The 15,110-nt window shown below is 42.1% G+C and overlaps 1 pseudogene; it reads right to left on the bottom strand.

Annotated features, from left to right (window-relative positions):
* Nucleotides 1–1,297: 1,297 nt before the first annotated feature.
* Nucleotides 1,298–13,408, bottom strand: LOC100352847 (elongation factor 1-alpha 1 pseudogene; annotated as a pseudogene).
* Nucleotides 13,409–15,110: the final 1,702 nt, after the last annotated feature.

Here is a 15,110-nt window from a genome sequence, read left to right as displayed (position 1 = left end):
TCTGTCTAACTCTGCCTGTCAAAAAAAAAAAAAAAAAGAAAGAAAGAAAGCAAATAAAAATTGAAAACAAAGAAATGTTAAGAAATGTTATTTCCCTCTTGAACAAAGACAGGCAAGTTTATTATCCAGTGAAATAAAATTTAGATCTTCTTGGGGAAAAAAAGCCACAGCAATACCTACTGCCAATTGTAAAATATTTCAATTCCTTAGACTCGGGGTTCCTCTCCTAGAATGCATCCCAGTGCATGTGCAAGAGTCATTTTGCCCTTTTAGCATCACTTTGTGGGGTTCAGAAAACTGGAAAAAAATGCTTATACTCTGACCATCACTGTTACTGTAAATAATAGATAACCCTTTGCATCTTATCCAGGAATCTCATGTTTTCTACCAGTTTCCATGAAACTATGGCATGTTTGCTTGTTTGCAGGCAGGATAAAGCCTAAAATTCTTCATAGTTCTTAACAAGAATCAGCTAGGAAAGGTAGACAGATACAGACTTTTGTGACTCAAATGCCTTCTCCTGATATTGTCCTTTAAGCTTAGGATGGAGAAAGCCATAAGGTGAGCATTTTCTGGAGCACAGATTCTCAATTAGTACAGCACACCAATGTACTGCAAATTCTCGCTTACTGTCTTGTGTTGGCTTAATGTGCAATATATATTTTCACTACAGTGGAGCATGGGCCCCATTATGATGATGTCCACCAGATTGGATGCTGAGCTGACCTGCTCATGCAATGTCATATAGAGTATTGTTAACAGTTTTGAAGGCAAGACATGAGAAGTTAAATCCAGCATGAAACAAAAATTGCATTTACTGACACATGTGAAGTTCTTGCTTCATGTATGGAAAAGTATTGTTGGAACTTTAAAAACTTTCCTTTAGACAGAGATGGGCACTAAAGGGTGACTAGTTGAAAAGCATGGTAACTTCACGAAGTTTTTTCAGTTTTCCAAAATGTTGCCACTTTATAAAACAGTTTTCACCTTTTCATTTTTCTTTTTTTCCATTAAACTTTGTTTTAATGGGTCTCAAAATTTTGGAACAGATTTTTGGCCAAGTTGTTTCCGTTAAAAAGTATTGATTTTAAAAAGTAATAACTTAAAACTGTCATGCACTCACACACACAAAATGGTCTACAAAACATTCTCCTTTCCTTCTAAAGGTTTTACGATGCATTGTTATCATTAACCAGTCTTTTACTATTGAACTTAAATGGCCAATTGAGACAAACAGTGCTGAGACCATTTCTCCACCACTGATTAAGACTAGCGTGGCAGGGGTTAGGGATAATAATCATTTAGCCTTCTGAGCTTTCTGGGCAGAGTTGGTGACTTTGCCAGCTCCAGCAGCCTTCTTGTCCGCTGCTTTGGTCACACCCACAGCAACTATCTGTCTCATGTCACAGACAGCAGGACAACCCAGGGGAGGACAGTTAGAAAAGCTCTTAACACACATGGGCTTGCCAGGAACCGTATCATCAATGGCAGCATCAGCGGATTTAGAGCCATCAAAAATGTAGGGCCATCTTCCAGCTTCTTTCCAGATTCATGATCAATCTTTTCGTTCAGCTCAGCAAACTTGCAAGCAGTGTGACTTGTGTGACAACCCAGCACAGGGGTGTACCCAGCACTGATTTGACCTGGTGGCTCAGGATAATCATCTGAGCAGTAAAGCCAGCTGCCTCCACTGGTGGGTCATTTATGCTGTCACCAGCAATGTTGCCATGACAAACATCTTTGACAGACACGTTCCTGACATTGAAGCCCATGTTGTCCCCAGGGAGAACTTCACTCAAAGCTTCAGGGTACATTTCCATGGACTTGACTTCAGTTGTGATGGTGACTGGAGCAAAAGGAACCACCATGGCAGGTTGGAGAACACCAGTCTCCACTTAGCTCACAGGGACAGTACTAATACCACCAATTTTGTAGACTTCCTATAGGGGCAGATGCAAAGGCTTATCAGTTGGTCTAGTTGGTGGGAGGATGCAATCCGGGGCTTCCAGCAGTGTCGTTCCACTGGTATTGCCATCTTTGCAGGAATTTTCCATCCCTTGAACCACGGCACATTGCACTTGGCTCCAGCATGTTGTCACCATGCCAACCGTAAATTGGCACAAATGCTGCTGTGCCAGGGTTGTAGCCAATTTTCTTAATGTAGTTGCTGACTTTCTTACCGATTTCATTGTATGTCTTCTGGCTGTAGGGTGGCTCAGTGGAATCCATCTTGTTAACACCAACACTTAGTTGTTTCACACCCAGTGTGTAAGCCGGAAGGACACGCTCACAGGTCTGCCCATTTTTGGGGACATCAGCTTCCAATTCCCCAACACCAGCAGTAACAACCAGGATGGCACCTGAGATGTGCCTATAGTCATGTTTCTGATGAAGTCTCTGTGTACTGGGGCATCAGTGATAGTCACAGTACACTTGCTGGTCCCAGATTTCCACAGGGAGATGTCAATGGTGATACCACGCTCATGCTCAGTTTATCCCAGACCCACACATTCTTGAAGGAACCTTTCCCATCTCGGCAGCCTCCTCAAATTTTTCCATTGTTCTTTTGTCGATGCTACCACATTTGTAGATCAGATGGGCAGGGGTGGTGGACTTGCCTGAATCTACGTGTCCAATGACAATGTTGATGTCTTTTCCTTTCCCATTTTGGCTTTAATTAGCAGTGGTTTCACAACCCCTGTGTTCTGGCAGCAAAGCTGTTGCAAAAAAAGCCACCTTTTCATTTCTGCCAAGGTGCTACCCCTCAATCACAAAAACATAAGCTGATGTAAAGCATGAATCTGCAGGAGCCATCATTCTGCCAAGCCCAGTATCCCCAAGACAATATCCTGTGATGCTGATTCAAACAGGAATTTACATGCGACAACAGGAGCTAAACACAGAATTGAGCAAAATAGAAGGCGCTTCCTTGTTGTCGTTTTAGAAGCAGTGAGAAAATGCCTTTCCCTCGAGCTTCTGAGTCCTCCTCTAGTTCTCAAAAGGAGCTCAGTTCAGTATGGTGCTACATAAAGAGATGTGGAGATGATTCCTCTGAGATGAGCCCCAGAACTCACATATAAAGAATAAGCAGCCATCCCTGAGGGGTAGAGAGAGAGAAAGAGAGAGGCCTGCAGAAGGTCTTGAACCTCTGGAAGGAAATCTACAGGTAACAGATGGAATTCTACGAAGCCCAGACCATGAGTAACTAATTCATAAATAACCAGAGGTAAACCAGCCTGCCCTGCCCTATGAAGAATGGGACTAACGCTAATGTGAGTGCGTTCCCTCAAAGCTTGTTAGAAAATATTGTTGCCAAATAGACAATTCTCCTTCCTCCCGTTAGAAAAGCAGCTTCCTGGAGCAGGGGGTGTGGGTAGGATAGGCATTTGGTGCAGTGGTTCAGATATCTACAACCCCTCTCTGAGCACCTGAGTTCAAGTCCAAACTCTGCACCTGATTTCAGATTCCTGCTAATGTGCACCCTGGGAGGTAGCAGATCCTGACTCATGTGCTGCCCACATGGGAGACCCAGGTTGAACTCCTGGCTCCTGGCTTCAGCCTAGCCCTGACTGTTGGGCATGTGGGAAATGAACCAGAGGATAGAAGATCTCTCTCCATTTCTCTGCCTTTCAAACAAATAAAATAAATAAAATAAAAAATTTTTAAAGCCTCCTTATTCATGAAGTGCTGCAGGTTGAACTACAGGAAAGAACCTCCTGTGACATTATCTGGAAAGCAAAGCAAAGTGATTTCTCCAAGGAATAACCACATTTTTCACCTTTGCTTAAAAGTAAAAAAAAAAAATCAGATAAATATTTTAAGGGAAGCCCTAATTGACCACCTGCAATGTTGACAATTTTACACTGTAAAGGAAAACCCTGCTGTCTTACTACTAAAGATGCCTTAAATAATGGAGACCTTTTCAGCTTATCCAATCTGAGGACGGCTATATGTTTTAATGAAGACTTTTGACCCCTGGGAAATATAAGGGGGAGCATGCAGAAATGGTGATAGATTTTCTGTCTTTTAACCCTAATGGGAAAGCTTATTTTGAGGAATTCCAACACTAATGAAGATACACAACAGATGACAGAACTGATTAACTGCTAAGAGCCCAATTCTTCCCTGCAATCTAGCCAGGTTTTGGTTCCCTGTTAAGATCCAGTTCTTAGGTCCACCCGTGAGGGAAGGAAGGAAAGTACAGTGTCTGCTTCAAACACATCATGGCCTCCAATTCTGCTTTGCCCACTTTAAGTAGATTGCTTGGTTTGGCTGCTTACGCTGTTTTTCCTGGAAACCACTCATACTTTTTTGGGCTGAGCTCCTAAACCACTGGAAGTAGTCTGGCCGAGAAGGAATTAGAGTCCAAGTACTTTTTTATGACTCTATTTTACCTGCTCCTTTTGAACAGTCTACACTTGAACAAACACAGAAAACAAATTTATTGACAACTTCTTACAATAAGGTCCTGCAGGAAGACTTTGTTGCTACCTATCCTTTCCTACCACTTTTCACAGAGAAAGAATAAGTGTGGCTGAATCCGGCTGGTGACTCCCATGGAAAAGTTTAGCACAGCAACATGTGCAATCAGTTAAGACTTCAGTCCCGTCATCCTTAGCGAAAGGAGCTGAAGACAATTTAGAACGGAAATGGAATTCTAGGCGCCAAGCCTCAGAGCTAAGCTTTCAAAAGTCACCCATGAAAGATGTGCACTTTTCTCATTGTTCATTGCCTGGTAAATGCAGACAACTATGGCTTTAAGGAGATTTTATCCACCGTACTGGTGCCTGCATCTGTATAGAACATTATCACTCCCTTGGCAGGTCACCGGGACTTGCCCACATCTGTTTCTGCTTTCAGTTCTGTTACCCTATTCCTTTCTGGCCAGGAGTGAAAAAGAACTGCAAGTTTATAAGTGCCACGGAGGCATATGGTTGAAGAGAGTATTTTTCCTTTTACCAAACCATTATTTCTGCCTGGATTATTTTTTTCCTATTTTTCACTTAATTAGACATAATCTCAATTAGATTTCTATGAATATTCTGAAAATGACATTTTAAAGAGGCACTTTAGATTGATCTAAATGCTCAGAAATTTTATTTTTACTACTGAACTACAGAGCATATTGAAAGCAGATGTTGATGGAAGGCCCATGGTTTCAGAGTTAGGCAGAGTTATTTCTGATCCTAGTTCTGCCACTTATTGCCCATCTGACCTGGATCCTAGGTTTTCTCAACTATACATAGGTAATGAAAAACATCCAACTTCTGTAGGTGTTTGTGAAGATTTGACTATAAATGCATGTTAACTGGTTAGAAAGGGGGGAGAACATTAAAGAGTAGCTCTTACTAATATTTTGCGGCAGTAACATTCTGGTCACATTCAGTAATTTTAAAAACTTGCTGATTATCATTATGAAATCTAATTGTTATATGGCTGCTGTAGCCAATTGGAGAGTAAACCAATGGATGGAAGATTCCTCTCTCTCTCTCTCTCTCTCTCCACCCCCCATCTCTTCCTGTCTATGTCTGTCACTCTGCGTGTCAAATAAAAAAATAAATCTTCAAAAACAGGAAAGAAAAAAAATCCTGGTATCCGGGGATATGGGAAAGGGGGATTATCTGGTAGAATCAGAGAGTAGACCTAAACAAAACAGACAGGGAGATCAGTTGAAGAAAGCCGGTCTCCAGCTCTCGCCTCTATTCTCTTGATTGGGAATCAGCCCCAGCTCTTTACTGAAGGCTGGCTCTAGGGATGGCCAATACCAGTGTGAGTTAACCACACGAGGTGACCGCAGACTGGTCCCCAACTGTCAACTGGGTTTGCTGTGTGAGCAGTACCGTTAAGCAAGGAGAGTGACCCGCATTCATTTAACTCATTTATAAACAAATAAAAAAGATACTGATGTTTAAAACAAAAAATTTGAGCAACATTTAAAAGACAACAGTGCTTTGGCTATTCATCTCCTTTCTGGAGGCAAAGCTGAGTAAGGAATGTTGCACTGTTTTGATAGGACTGATCCAACCAGCTGCATTGAAGTTTGCTTCTGTCATGTGGGTGATGGTGTTTGCTGTATCAGGGGAGGTATTTGTGACTCTTAGCTCTAAAGCTGTGATTATTTCCTATACATCTAACAATTTTCTAGGTACCCCAAGGACAACCACACTCATCTATCTATATTCTCTAAAAATATTTTGTTTCTTCTCTCTCTGTGGTGAGGTTGACTTTCATAAAGGAAGACAGAGATTCTGGTAAACATTGGAGTCTTCTCTTTAATCAGTTTTTTCTCATCTCCTATTTGGTATCACTTTCTTCCCTCTGGGTCATTTCAATGAAATTAGACCTTGCCATGCCATACTAAATAAAGGAAAAGAAGACTATGAATTAATGAAGTTTGGGTAATGTAATTCTTTTAATGAAATTCAAGTTTATTGCTTTAAAGAACCTATGGTAATTAAAACCTGACTGAGAACTGCTTCGTTGAGATTCAAATTTAATAAATAACGAAGCAAGATTTGCAATTAGAATATCATATCCAGGCACCAGCCCAAGTATTGCCCATGTCTGCTAACCATTGTAAGCATTTTTATTCATTTATTCATTCATTCTTTCCACACAAACTTATTGAGCACATATTATTTGCCAGATGGTATGCGAGATGCTAAGGATAGAATGGTTAACAAGAGAATTATTTTTTCTTGTTATCTCAAAAAACTTTTTCCTCTAATATTTTCCCCTTATGATCTTATTTACATTATTTGGTACAGTCATATAACCACAAATTTATAATTAAGTCTAAATTTATAAACTTTTATTCAAGGGCAGAAATTAATCAGCAAATCTTTCCTTTTCTGCACCTGCAGATCTTAAAAAATAAAAAGCTATCTGCATCTATTTTCCATTCTCAGTTTGCAGGAAAGAGATGCGTTTTGACTAGAAATGACTAACCAAGTCATTCTTTACTTCTGCTATCCCAACTCTTAACAAGAGTTCTAACCAACAACAAGCAAGAGAAATATTACAAAGCCAAACAAATACTGTCCCATGAAACACCGTAGAAATACATCTGACGGAAACATGCTGAAGCTGCTAATGGTGCAGAGTAAGATGAAGCTGCTTCAAAAAGTTGGTGAGTATGGAACTTTATTTTTTTAAAAAAGATTTATTTATTTGAAAGAGAGTTACAGAGAGAGGTAGAGAGAGAGAGAGGTCTTCCATCTGCTGGTTCACTCCCCAGATGGCCGCAACGGTCGGAGCTGTGCCAATCTGAAACCAGCAGCCAGGAGTTTCTTCAGGTCTCCCACGTGGGTGCAGGGTCCGAGGACTTGGGCCATCTACTACAGCTTTCCCAGGCCATAGCAGAGAGCTGGATCACAAGTGGAGCAACAAGGACTAAAACCAGCTCCCATATGGAATGCCAGCGCTTCAGGCCAGGGCTTTAACCTGCTGTGCCACACGGCTGGCCCCTAGTATGAAACTTTAAAGTATGTTTATTCTGATGCAAAAAAAAAAAAAAAAAAAAAAAAAAAAAAAACCTTTGAAATCCATGCATTTGAGGGGTCCTCAAAAAATTTTACGAAAAATGTGTTGTAATATAAACATGTGTGGATTTCAAAATATTTTCCATCAAAATAAGCTTGTCTTTTCATTGCATTATCCCTTGCATTTTATGAACTATCCTCATACAGTTGTCTTGGGTGGCGAGATGATTCGGAAGGTTAAGCACAAAAGGATAAAAGCTCAGAGTGCTCATATGTAAATCTGACCTCTCAGTGGGGTACATGGCCAGAAAAGGAGGGCATGGAGTCCTGGAAGAACTGAATCAGCCCCTTCACCTCCTAGGGATACAGTTTACTCCCGAGTAGTGCAGGTGCAATCAAAGCCTGACGGGCCTGGTGACAATGGCAAGGCTATTTCACTGAGTGGATTCTTTGGTCAAACGATGAGGTCAAACCAGAAACTTTCCATGGGAACCACCACTTTTAACATTCTTCATTTCCAGAATTAGAGTTAGCATGTTAACTTCAGAGTTGTTTCACAGGTAGGAAATTTTTAAAAAATTTGTTCTGAATGACACCTGCCCTACTCACCACTCTCCTACAAACTACTTCATAACATGATATTAGGGGTTGGGTTATGTCCTCCATAAATTCTTATGTTGAATCTTAAACACCTCTGAATGTAAGCTTATTTGCAGACAGTTTTAAAATAAGCAACCAATTTAAAATGAGGTTATTAGGGTAGGCTATAATTAAATACACCACTGGTGTATTAGGAAATTTGGAGGCAGAGGAAAGACAAGGTGAAGATGCAGCCATCAGGAAAGCAAAAAGGCCTGGAACAGCTTCTTCCCTCACTGCCCTCAGGAGGAGCCCAGCCCACCAACATCTCGATCTCAGATTTCCAATCTCCTCATATGTGAGACAACAAAGTTCTGTGGTTTAAGCCACCTGGTTTATGACACTTGTGACAGTGGCCCCAGCAAACTAATACGCTCCAAAGAAAGGGGGGAGGGGAAGGAAGGAGGGAAGGAGGAAAGGAAAGAGGGAGGGAGGGAGGGAGGGAAAAGAAAGAGAGAGAAAGAAAGAAAATGGAAGAAACAAGATATCAGACTATCCCAAACACCAAAGAGTAGTGTCTTGGACCCTGGACTTCTGAACCCATCCACTTGTGGGCATGTCCCCTCTTGTGGCCTTTCTTTTCCCCTACCTTCTACTCCCCAAAGCTGCCAATGGACCCTTTTTAATTAGATTTAAGCAGGCTGATGTGATATAGAGCATTTATAAGCCAATTTGTCCAGGCTGCTGCACCCTCCACTCCCCACCCAGAATAGTGCTCTTTGTGGTTGGACGTCATAGTGAGGACCCTTGCTAGCTACCATATGTGTACACGTGTGCCAGATAGGTGATGAGGAGCTCCTGAGACATTCTGAGAGGAGGAATGATACAACTCATCGCTGCTTTAGGAAGATGACTAATGACAATGCAAACGAGGGACCAGAAGTAGAGGGTGAACAGCTATTGTAATTGTTCAGGCAGGTAATATGACCAAGTAGTCAACAGTATTAGACCAGATCGACAGCTCTCAAATTGGAGTAGACATGCCTGCAAGGTGTGTTAGTACACAGGTTGCTAGACCCACCCTCAGATTCTGTTTCAGTTAGGGTGGGGCATGGGGCCCAGAGCTTCAATATAAGAGTGCCCACTCTATGATAATTGCTCATATCAAGTTTGACATTATTTGGGGCATGTTAACTCGGAATTAGAAACCTCAGAACCTAAAACTAATGGAAAAGACCCTGAATGGTGTCCTCAATTCTGGCCATAGCTTTAAAATGAAAACCTAACCACTCCTCCTCCACCCTCCCCTCCTGTGTTGAGAGTCATAGATTTATCATTTGCAAAGCCTTGCTATTTTATTTTCAAGAGAAGTTGGTGAATTTACAAGTAGTGGATCTGCTTATTATTCTATGTAAGTTGAGAAAATATTACCCCCAATTTACAGATGAAAGAAACGATACTCCAAAGGGATCTTGACCCTCTCTCATTTCTGTTCTTGCCAAGATTTTAATAATTTGCCACAAGATAAACATGCCAGCTCCAGAAACTGCCCTTAACAGACAGGAGAGGGAAAATCTTAGACTGATCATTAAAAGCACACCACCAATCTAAAGCAATGCACCACACAATCCGAGTCCATTAACAGCAGCTCATCAGCTCTAACCGGCTTTCTCACTGGAAAATTATTGAGTCTGCTTGATATTCATCCTATAGGACTGACCAAGTGTCTGCTTTTTTCCCTCTGTTCTTTGAATTTGTTTTCTATAAAGCAACATTAAGCTATAGATTCAGCAGAGTCCCTTGTAAAATAAGGAAAAAAGAAGCCTCTCTTCTTATTCCCTTCAAGTTCATGAAAAGTCCCAAGAACTGTACTTTCTATTAAACTGAGAAGAGCTATGTGTAATGAGGAAAGAATTTTGTTCAACAATAGCAGCAGTGCCACATAGCTGACCAGCTGGAGCTCAGCCCAGCTGTGGCTGTGCAGCCCTCCCTTCCAGAAAGAAGCCAGCGTGGCTCAACAGGGTGACTGCACAGAGGGAGTCAGCCTCCAGCCTCCCCCCGGGAAGCCAGCCACTTCCATCTGCAGCAGGATCTACGCCTTTCTGAAGCTTTGGTCGCCCTCTCTCTTGTTATCTACCTCCCTATCTACCTCTGTCTCCAGCATCTCTAGCTCTCCCCTCCCCTCTCCTCGCCCTAACTCCAAGGCTTTAAGTCAGTTTGAAGGTTTTCACATGAGCCTTTCAGTGTATTGGGTCCACACAGACTATCCTTGGATTTGAATAAAAAATTAGCTGCTTTTATTTCTTGGGGACTACATTTTGATCAAAAGATGAGAGTAACTGACACTTAAGAGGGAGGCATTCTGAACCCTGCATTTCAACCTCTTCTTGCTGATTGCTATTTATGGCACTTATTCCAACTTAGAAAATGTAATATATAGGTCCTTAATGTGTTTAGTTAGGGACCTCATGAATCATGTGGATTTCTCCACAACCTAAGCGGTCATTACGCTGCCCCAAGGGCGTGCCGTTCTGTGGACATTTCATCTTTGTGTCCCTGTTTATTTGTAGCAAGCAAGCCCAGTTCTGTAGGACACTGATTAGAGGGACAATGTTAGTTATCGACTGTAAGTTTCATCCAACCAAAAGCTGCCAAGTGTTGTTCACATAATGAAGATGCAGAGCTTTCAGACTTGATTGTGTTTTTTGCTCTGGGGCTTCCGATCCTAGCTCAGGCTCTCAGAAAGGCCAAACTACTTCTTATCCTGCATTATTCCTTCTCAGCAACAACCTAACCATGCATCTTGGAGACTGCCTGCAAGTTGTTGCCATCAAAACCTCCTTTTTAACTGCAACAATCCTGCTCTTAGTCCCCTCAAAGCTAATGAACCAATGCTGCTTCCTTTGCTTACTGCTGGACTTCGACTTTGCAAGGAATTGTACTGAGTGGGGAGAGACAGTGGGGGATGGGATGGGTGGTGAGTTAGTATAACTGAGCGGAGCTGAGCTGGCTGGGAGATGCTTTCTCACCAGCTGTTATACATCAAGAAGAGACAGGCTCTTGTAACCCTTTCCTGGCAACTAGTTGGAAACAAAAGTCAGTGTGGATAGATTTTCTGATGAAAACATACACACAGCATAACACTGTGAACTAAATTCACATCTAAATGTGATTATGAGATTTTGGCAATGTTTGTGTCTGTGTTTTGGAGGGTCACTTGTGTGAAGATGCAGAGGCATTAAACAGTGGAGGAATCACTGACTTCCAAACGGTCTCGCTGTTTACTTTTTCTGAAGGAAAGCTACTCTTCCCACTGAGATGCAGGGAAAGAAAGCTCTCATCTGAAAACTATAAAGGGAAGTGTAGGGTGGGACCTCCCTGGTCTAAGCCCAGAAGTGTAGTCAGATGTGCTTCCCTTAAGGGTTAAGTCCAGAGCACCTCCCAGGAAATGACAAATGGTCCAATAGCCCAAGTTCTGCCCACCCCCCTGCCCCCAGCATCCAGACTTCCAGACATCAAATAGTTAGAAAAAGTGTTTGGTTTGAAATAATTCCTGAGGGTTAGCTTGCCTCACAAACCACATTCTTTCTACCCTCCTCCCCCTACACAGTTTTAAAAAAAGGAAAACGCCTTGGAATTCTGATGATAGATTTTCACAAAATTGTCCACGTTGCTTGCAGAGGCAAAAAAAAAAAAAGGCAAGAAAGTCAAGAAAATCTGTATAAAGTTATGACTTCTGTGGCTACTGAAATGTTGGTCTTTAATTAGAGATATTTGTCTTCCCTTCTTACGTCTTTACATTTTGAATTCTTACTGTAGTCTTTATCTTGCAGTTTTCCATTCTAACACCCAAATTCCATTTTAGCTCTATTCCCATGCAGACATTAACTATTTTTTGAAATCCAAGGTCCAGGGCCAGTGCTGTGGTGTAATGAACTAAGCCTCTGCCTGTGGCACCGGCATCCCACATGGCCTCCAGTTAGAGCCCCAGTTGTTCCTCTTCCAACCCAGCTCTCTGCTATGGCCTGGGAAAGCAGTGGAAGATGGCCCAAGTCCTTGGGTCCCTGCACCCACAGTGGAGACCCAGAAGAAGTTCCTGGCTCCTGTCTTTGGATCAACTCAACTCCGGCTGTTGCAACCATTTGGGAAGTGAACCAGTGGATGGAAGACTTTTCTCTGTCTCTCCCTCTCTCTGTTTCTAACTCCATCTCTCAAATAAATAAATAAAAATCTCAAAAAAAAAAAAAAAGAAAGAAAGAAAGAAACCAACCCAAGGTCCCTGAATGGTCCCAAACCTTAAGTTAATCTGTCAACATTTTCCAACCTGCAGATCCTTAGGGCCCACCCTCAAAAGTTCTCATTCAGTGGGCCGGCACCGCAGCTCACTAGGCTAATCCTCCACCTGCGGCGCCGGCACCCCAGGTTCTAGTACTGGTCGGGGAGCCAGATTCTGTTCTGGTCACTCCTCTTCCATTCCAGCTCTCTGCTGTGGCCCGGGAAGGCAGTGGAGGATGGCCCAAGTGCTTGGGCCCTGCACCCGCATGGGAGACCAGGAGGAAGCACTGGCTCCTAGCTTCGGATTGGCACAGCGCCGGTCGTAGCGCCCATTTTGGGGGTGAACCAACGGAAAAGGAAGACCTTTCTCTCTCTCTCTCTCTCTAACTCTGCCTGTCAAAAAAAGAAAAAGTTCTCATTCAGGAAGTGGGGTTTGAGCCTTAGAAAATGCAGTGGATTCCTTTAGTGATTTTAATGCAGATCTTAGTTTGTAAAACACTGCTCCCAGTGTACACGCATCCCACACATATGCATGTGCACACACACACACACACACACACACATTACTTCCTTCAATGAATTCCATCAGAGAACAGTCATCGTGAAGATTTCTGTTTGCAATTCTATCATAGAAGAGATCCTACTTTTCTTTTATTGAAAAAATTCTTCAAAAAGTGGCCAATCTGGCCTCACCATTTCTGCTTCCCAATCCCACTGTTCACTTACACTGGGTACAATCTAGCTTCTTCCTAATGATTCCTAGATCAGTAGTCAGTGACTTCACAGTCATGAAGTTCAGTGATCACCTTTAGTCCCTTGCTTCTCAAACCTGCTCTTGGCCTCTAACATTGGCCACCATCCCCACCTTGTAGCCCCTCCTTCCTTTGGACCATGGACATCTGCACTCCCCAGATCTCATCCTGTCCCGCTCTTTGCTCTTTCTCTAGATCTTCATATTCTTCCTGCTGTGACCTCTGACAAAGTCTGTCCTTGGCTACTTTGTGTTCCATCTCCGCACATTCTCCTCCAGGCAAGCTTTTACCACCTGTTGGTCCTACTGCATCAACCAGCATCTCCTCTTCAGGGGACTTCCAGCCCTGCCTCTCTCTAGTCCTGACCTTTCTCTCAAACTCCATTCCTTTCCCCTTATTGCTTGCAAGACTCCTTTACCTGGCTTTTCCAACTGTGTCCCCAAAGTAACATGTCCAAAAGGGAAAATTAATCTTTTCTTCCAAATATACTCTTCATTTGGTGTTTTTGTGATTCTTCTTTTAAGTTAATTTATTTAAAAGACACAGCTCCCATCCACTGGCTCATTCCCCCAAATGCCTGATTAGCCAAGTCAAAGCCAGGAGCCAGAAGCTCAGTCCGGGTCTCCCACATGTGTGGCAGGAACCCAAATACTGGAGCCATCACCTGCTGCCTCCCAGAGTGCACACTAGCAGGAAGCTGGAATCAGGAGTGGAGCCAGGACTCAAACCCGGTTACTGTGAGATGAGATGTGGGCATCCCAAGTGGCGTCTTAACCACTGCCCTGTAATTCTGTAAATGAAAGCTCAGCCACCCCAGATAGTGAAGGTCAAAGCCGCAGCATCACCTCTGACTGCTTTCTAACACTCAGCCAGAGTATCTGAATAGGTACCACCTATTATCTCCAGTCTCCTTTCTATTTCTACTGCAGGACTGTAAGTGTTACTCTATTTCAAAAATGAGAGTTTTATGGGTACTACAGTATTCAGAGGAATATTTAAAAGGCTCAACATGAAATTTGAACCATCCTTGGAAGACAGGTAGGATTTTGCTAAGTCAAAGGAGGAGTGGGATGGAATCTGGTGGGAAGATCAAGATGTATGCAGCTCCAGATGCAGGAATACACCGGGCATGTGCAAGGAGAATGAGAACTGGTTTGATAAAAGTCAAATATGTTATCTCCAAGGTTTTCTCCCTAATGAACCATTTAACCTCAGGTAATTACTTCCTTGTGTGGTTTCCTTTGAATCTCAGTTGGCACTTGGCCTTTCTTTTTTCTTTATTATATAATGTAAGCAAAGTAATAATGCATAAAGTCAAAGGCTGAGATATAAGAAGGCTTATAGCTTTCTCTTTGTGCTCTTAGAATACTCTTCTTGGGAGCTAAAAAAGAAATATGATTGCTATGTTAGAGATGTCAGGCATTTCAATAAGCATTCCCAGCTGAGCCCAACTTCCCAGTCATCTTTGCAACAGATATGTGAATAAATTCACCTTGGATCCTTCAGACTAGACCATCTACCAGATGAACCTAGGTAACCTCAAGGAGGAATAATTGCCCATCTAAGCCCTACTCAAATCCCAGGACCACTAATCAAGAAATATAGTAAAATTGTTGCTGTTTTAAGCCACTTAATTTTGGTATACTTGTTAGACAGCAACAGATAAAGAAAACACAAAGGCACATTTTGTTGAGTAATAGTAAATAAGATTAAATATGTAGAGTGGTTCCAAATTATGGGACAGTCATGAAAATGTCAACCAAAGGAGCTTTCTTGCTGATACAGTATATGAAAATAAGAGGCAAATGAAAGATCTTGAGCAGTATAATAATAACCATAGTATTGTTAGATTGGCAGAAATACACAAAATGCATAGATGAATGGCAAGCATTTGGCAATCTAAGAAAAATGAGGGTCTAAATTTAGCTGTGTGATATTAACAAAGGTATTAACTTGACTATGCTATATCAAGGTATAGTCATGATATGAAAGTGCTTTAAAAATTTATTCTGAATACCATGTA

This window comes from Oryctolagus cuniculus, chromosome 16 (genome assembly GCF_051225735.1).
Source record: "Oryctolagus cuniculus isolate XC-2025 breed Fujian yellow rabbit chromosome 16, ASM5122573v1, whole genome shotgun sequence".
Classification (NCBI taxonomy): Eukaryota; Metazoa; Chordata; class Mammalia; order Lagomorpha; family Leporidae; genus Oryctolagus; species Oryctolagus cuniculus.
Note: the sequence above shows the minus strand (reverse complement) of the source record. Positions and strands in the feature narration are given on the sequence as shown.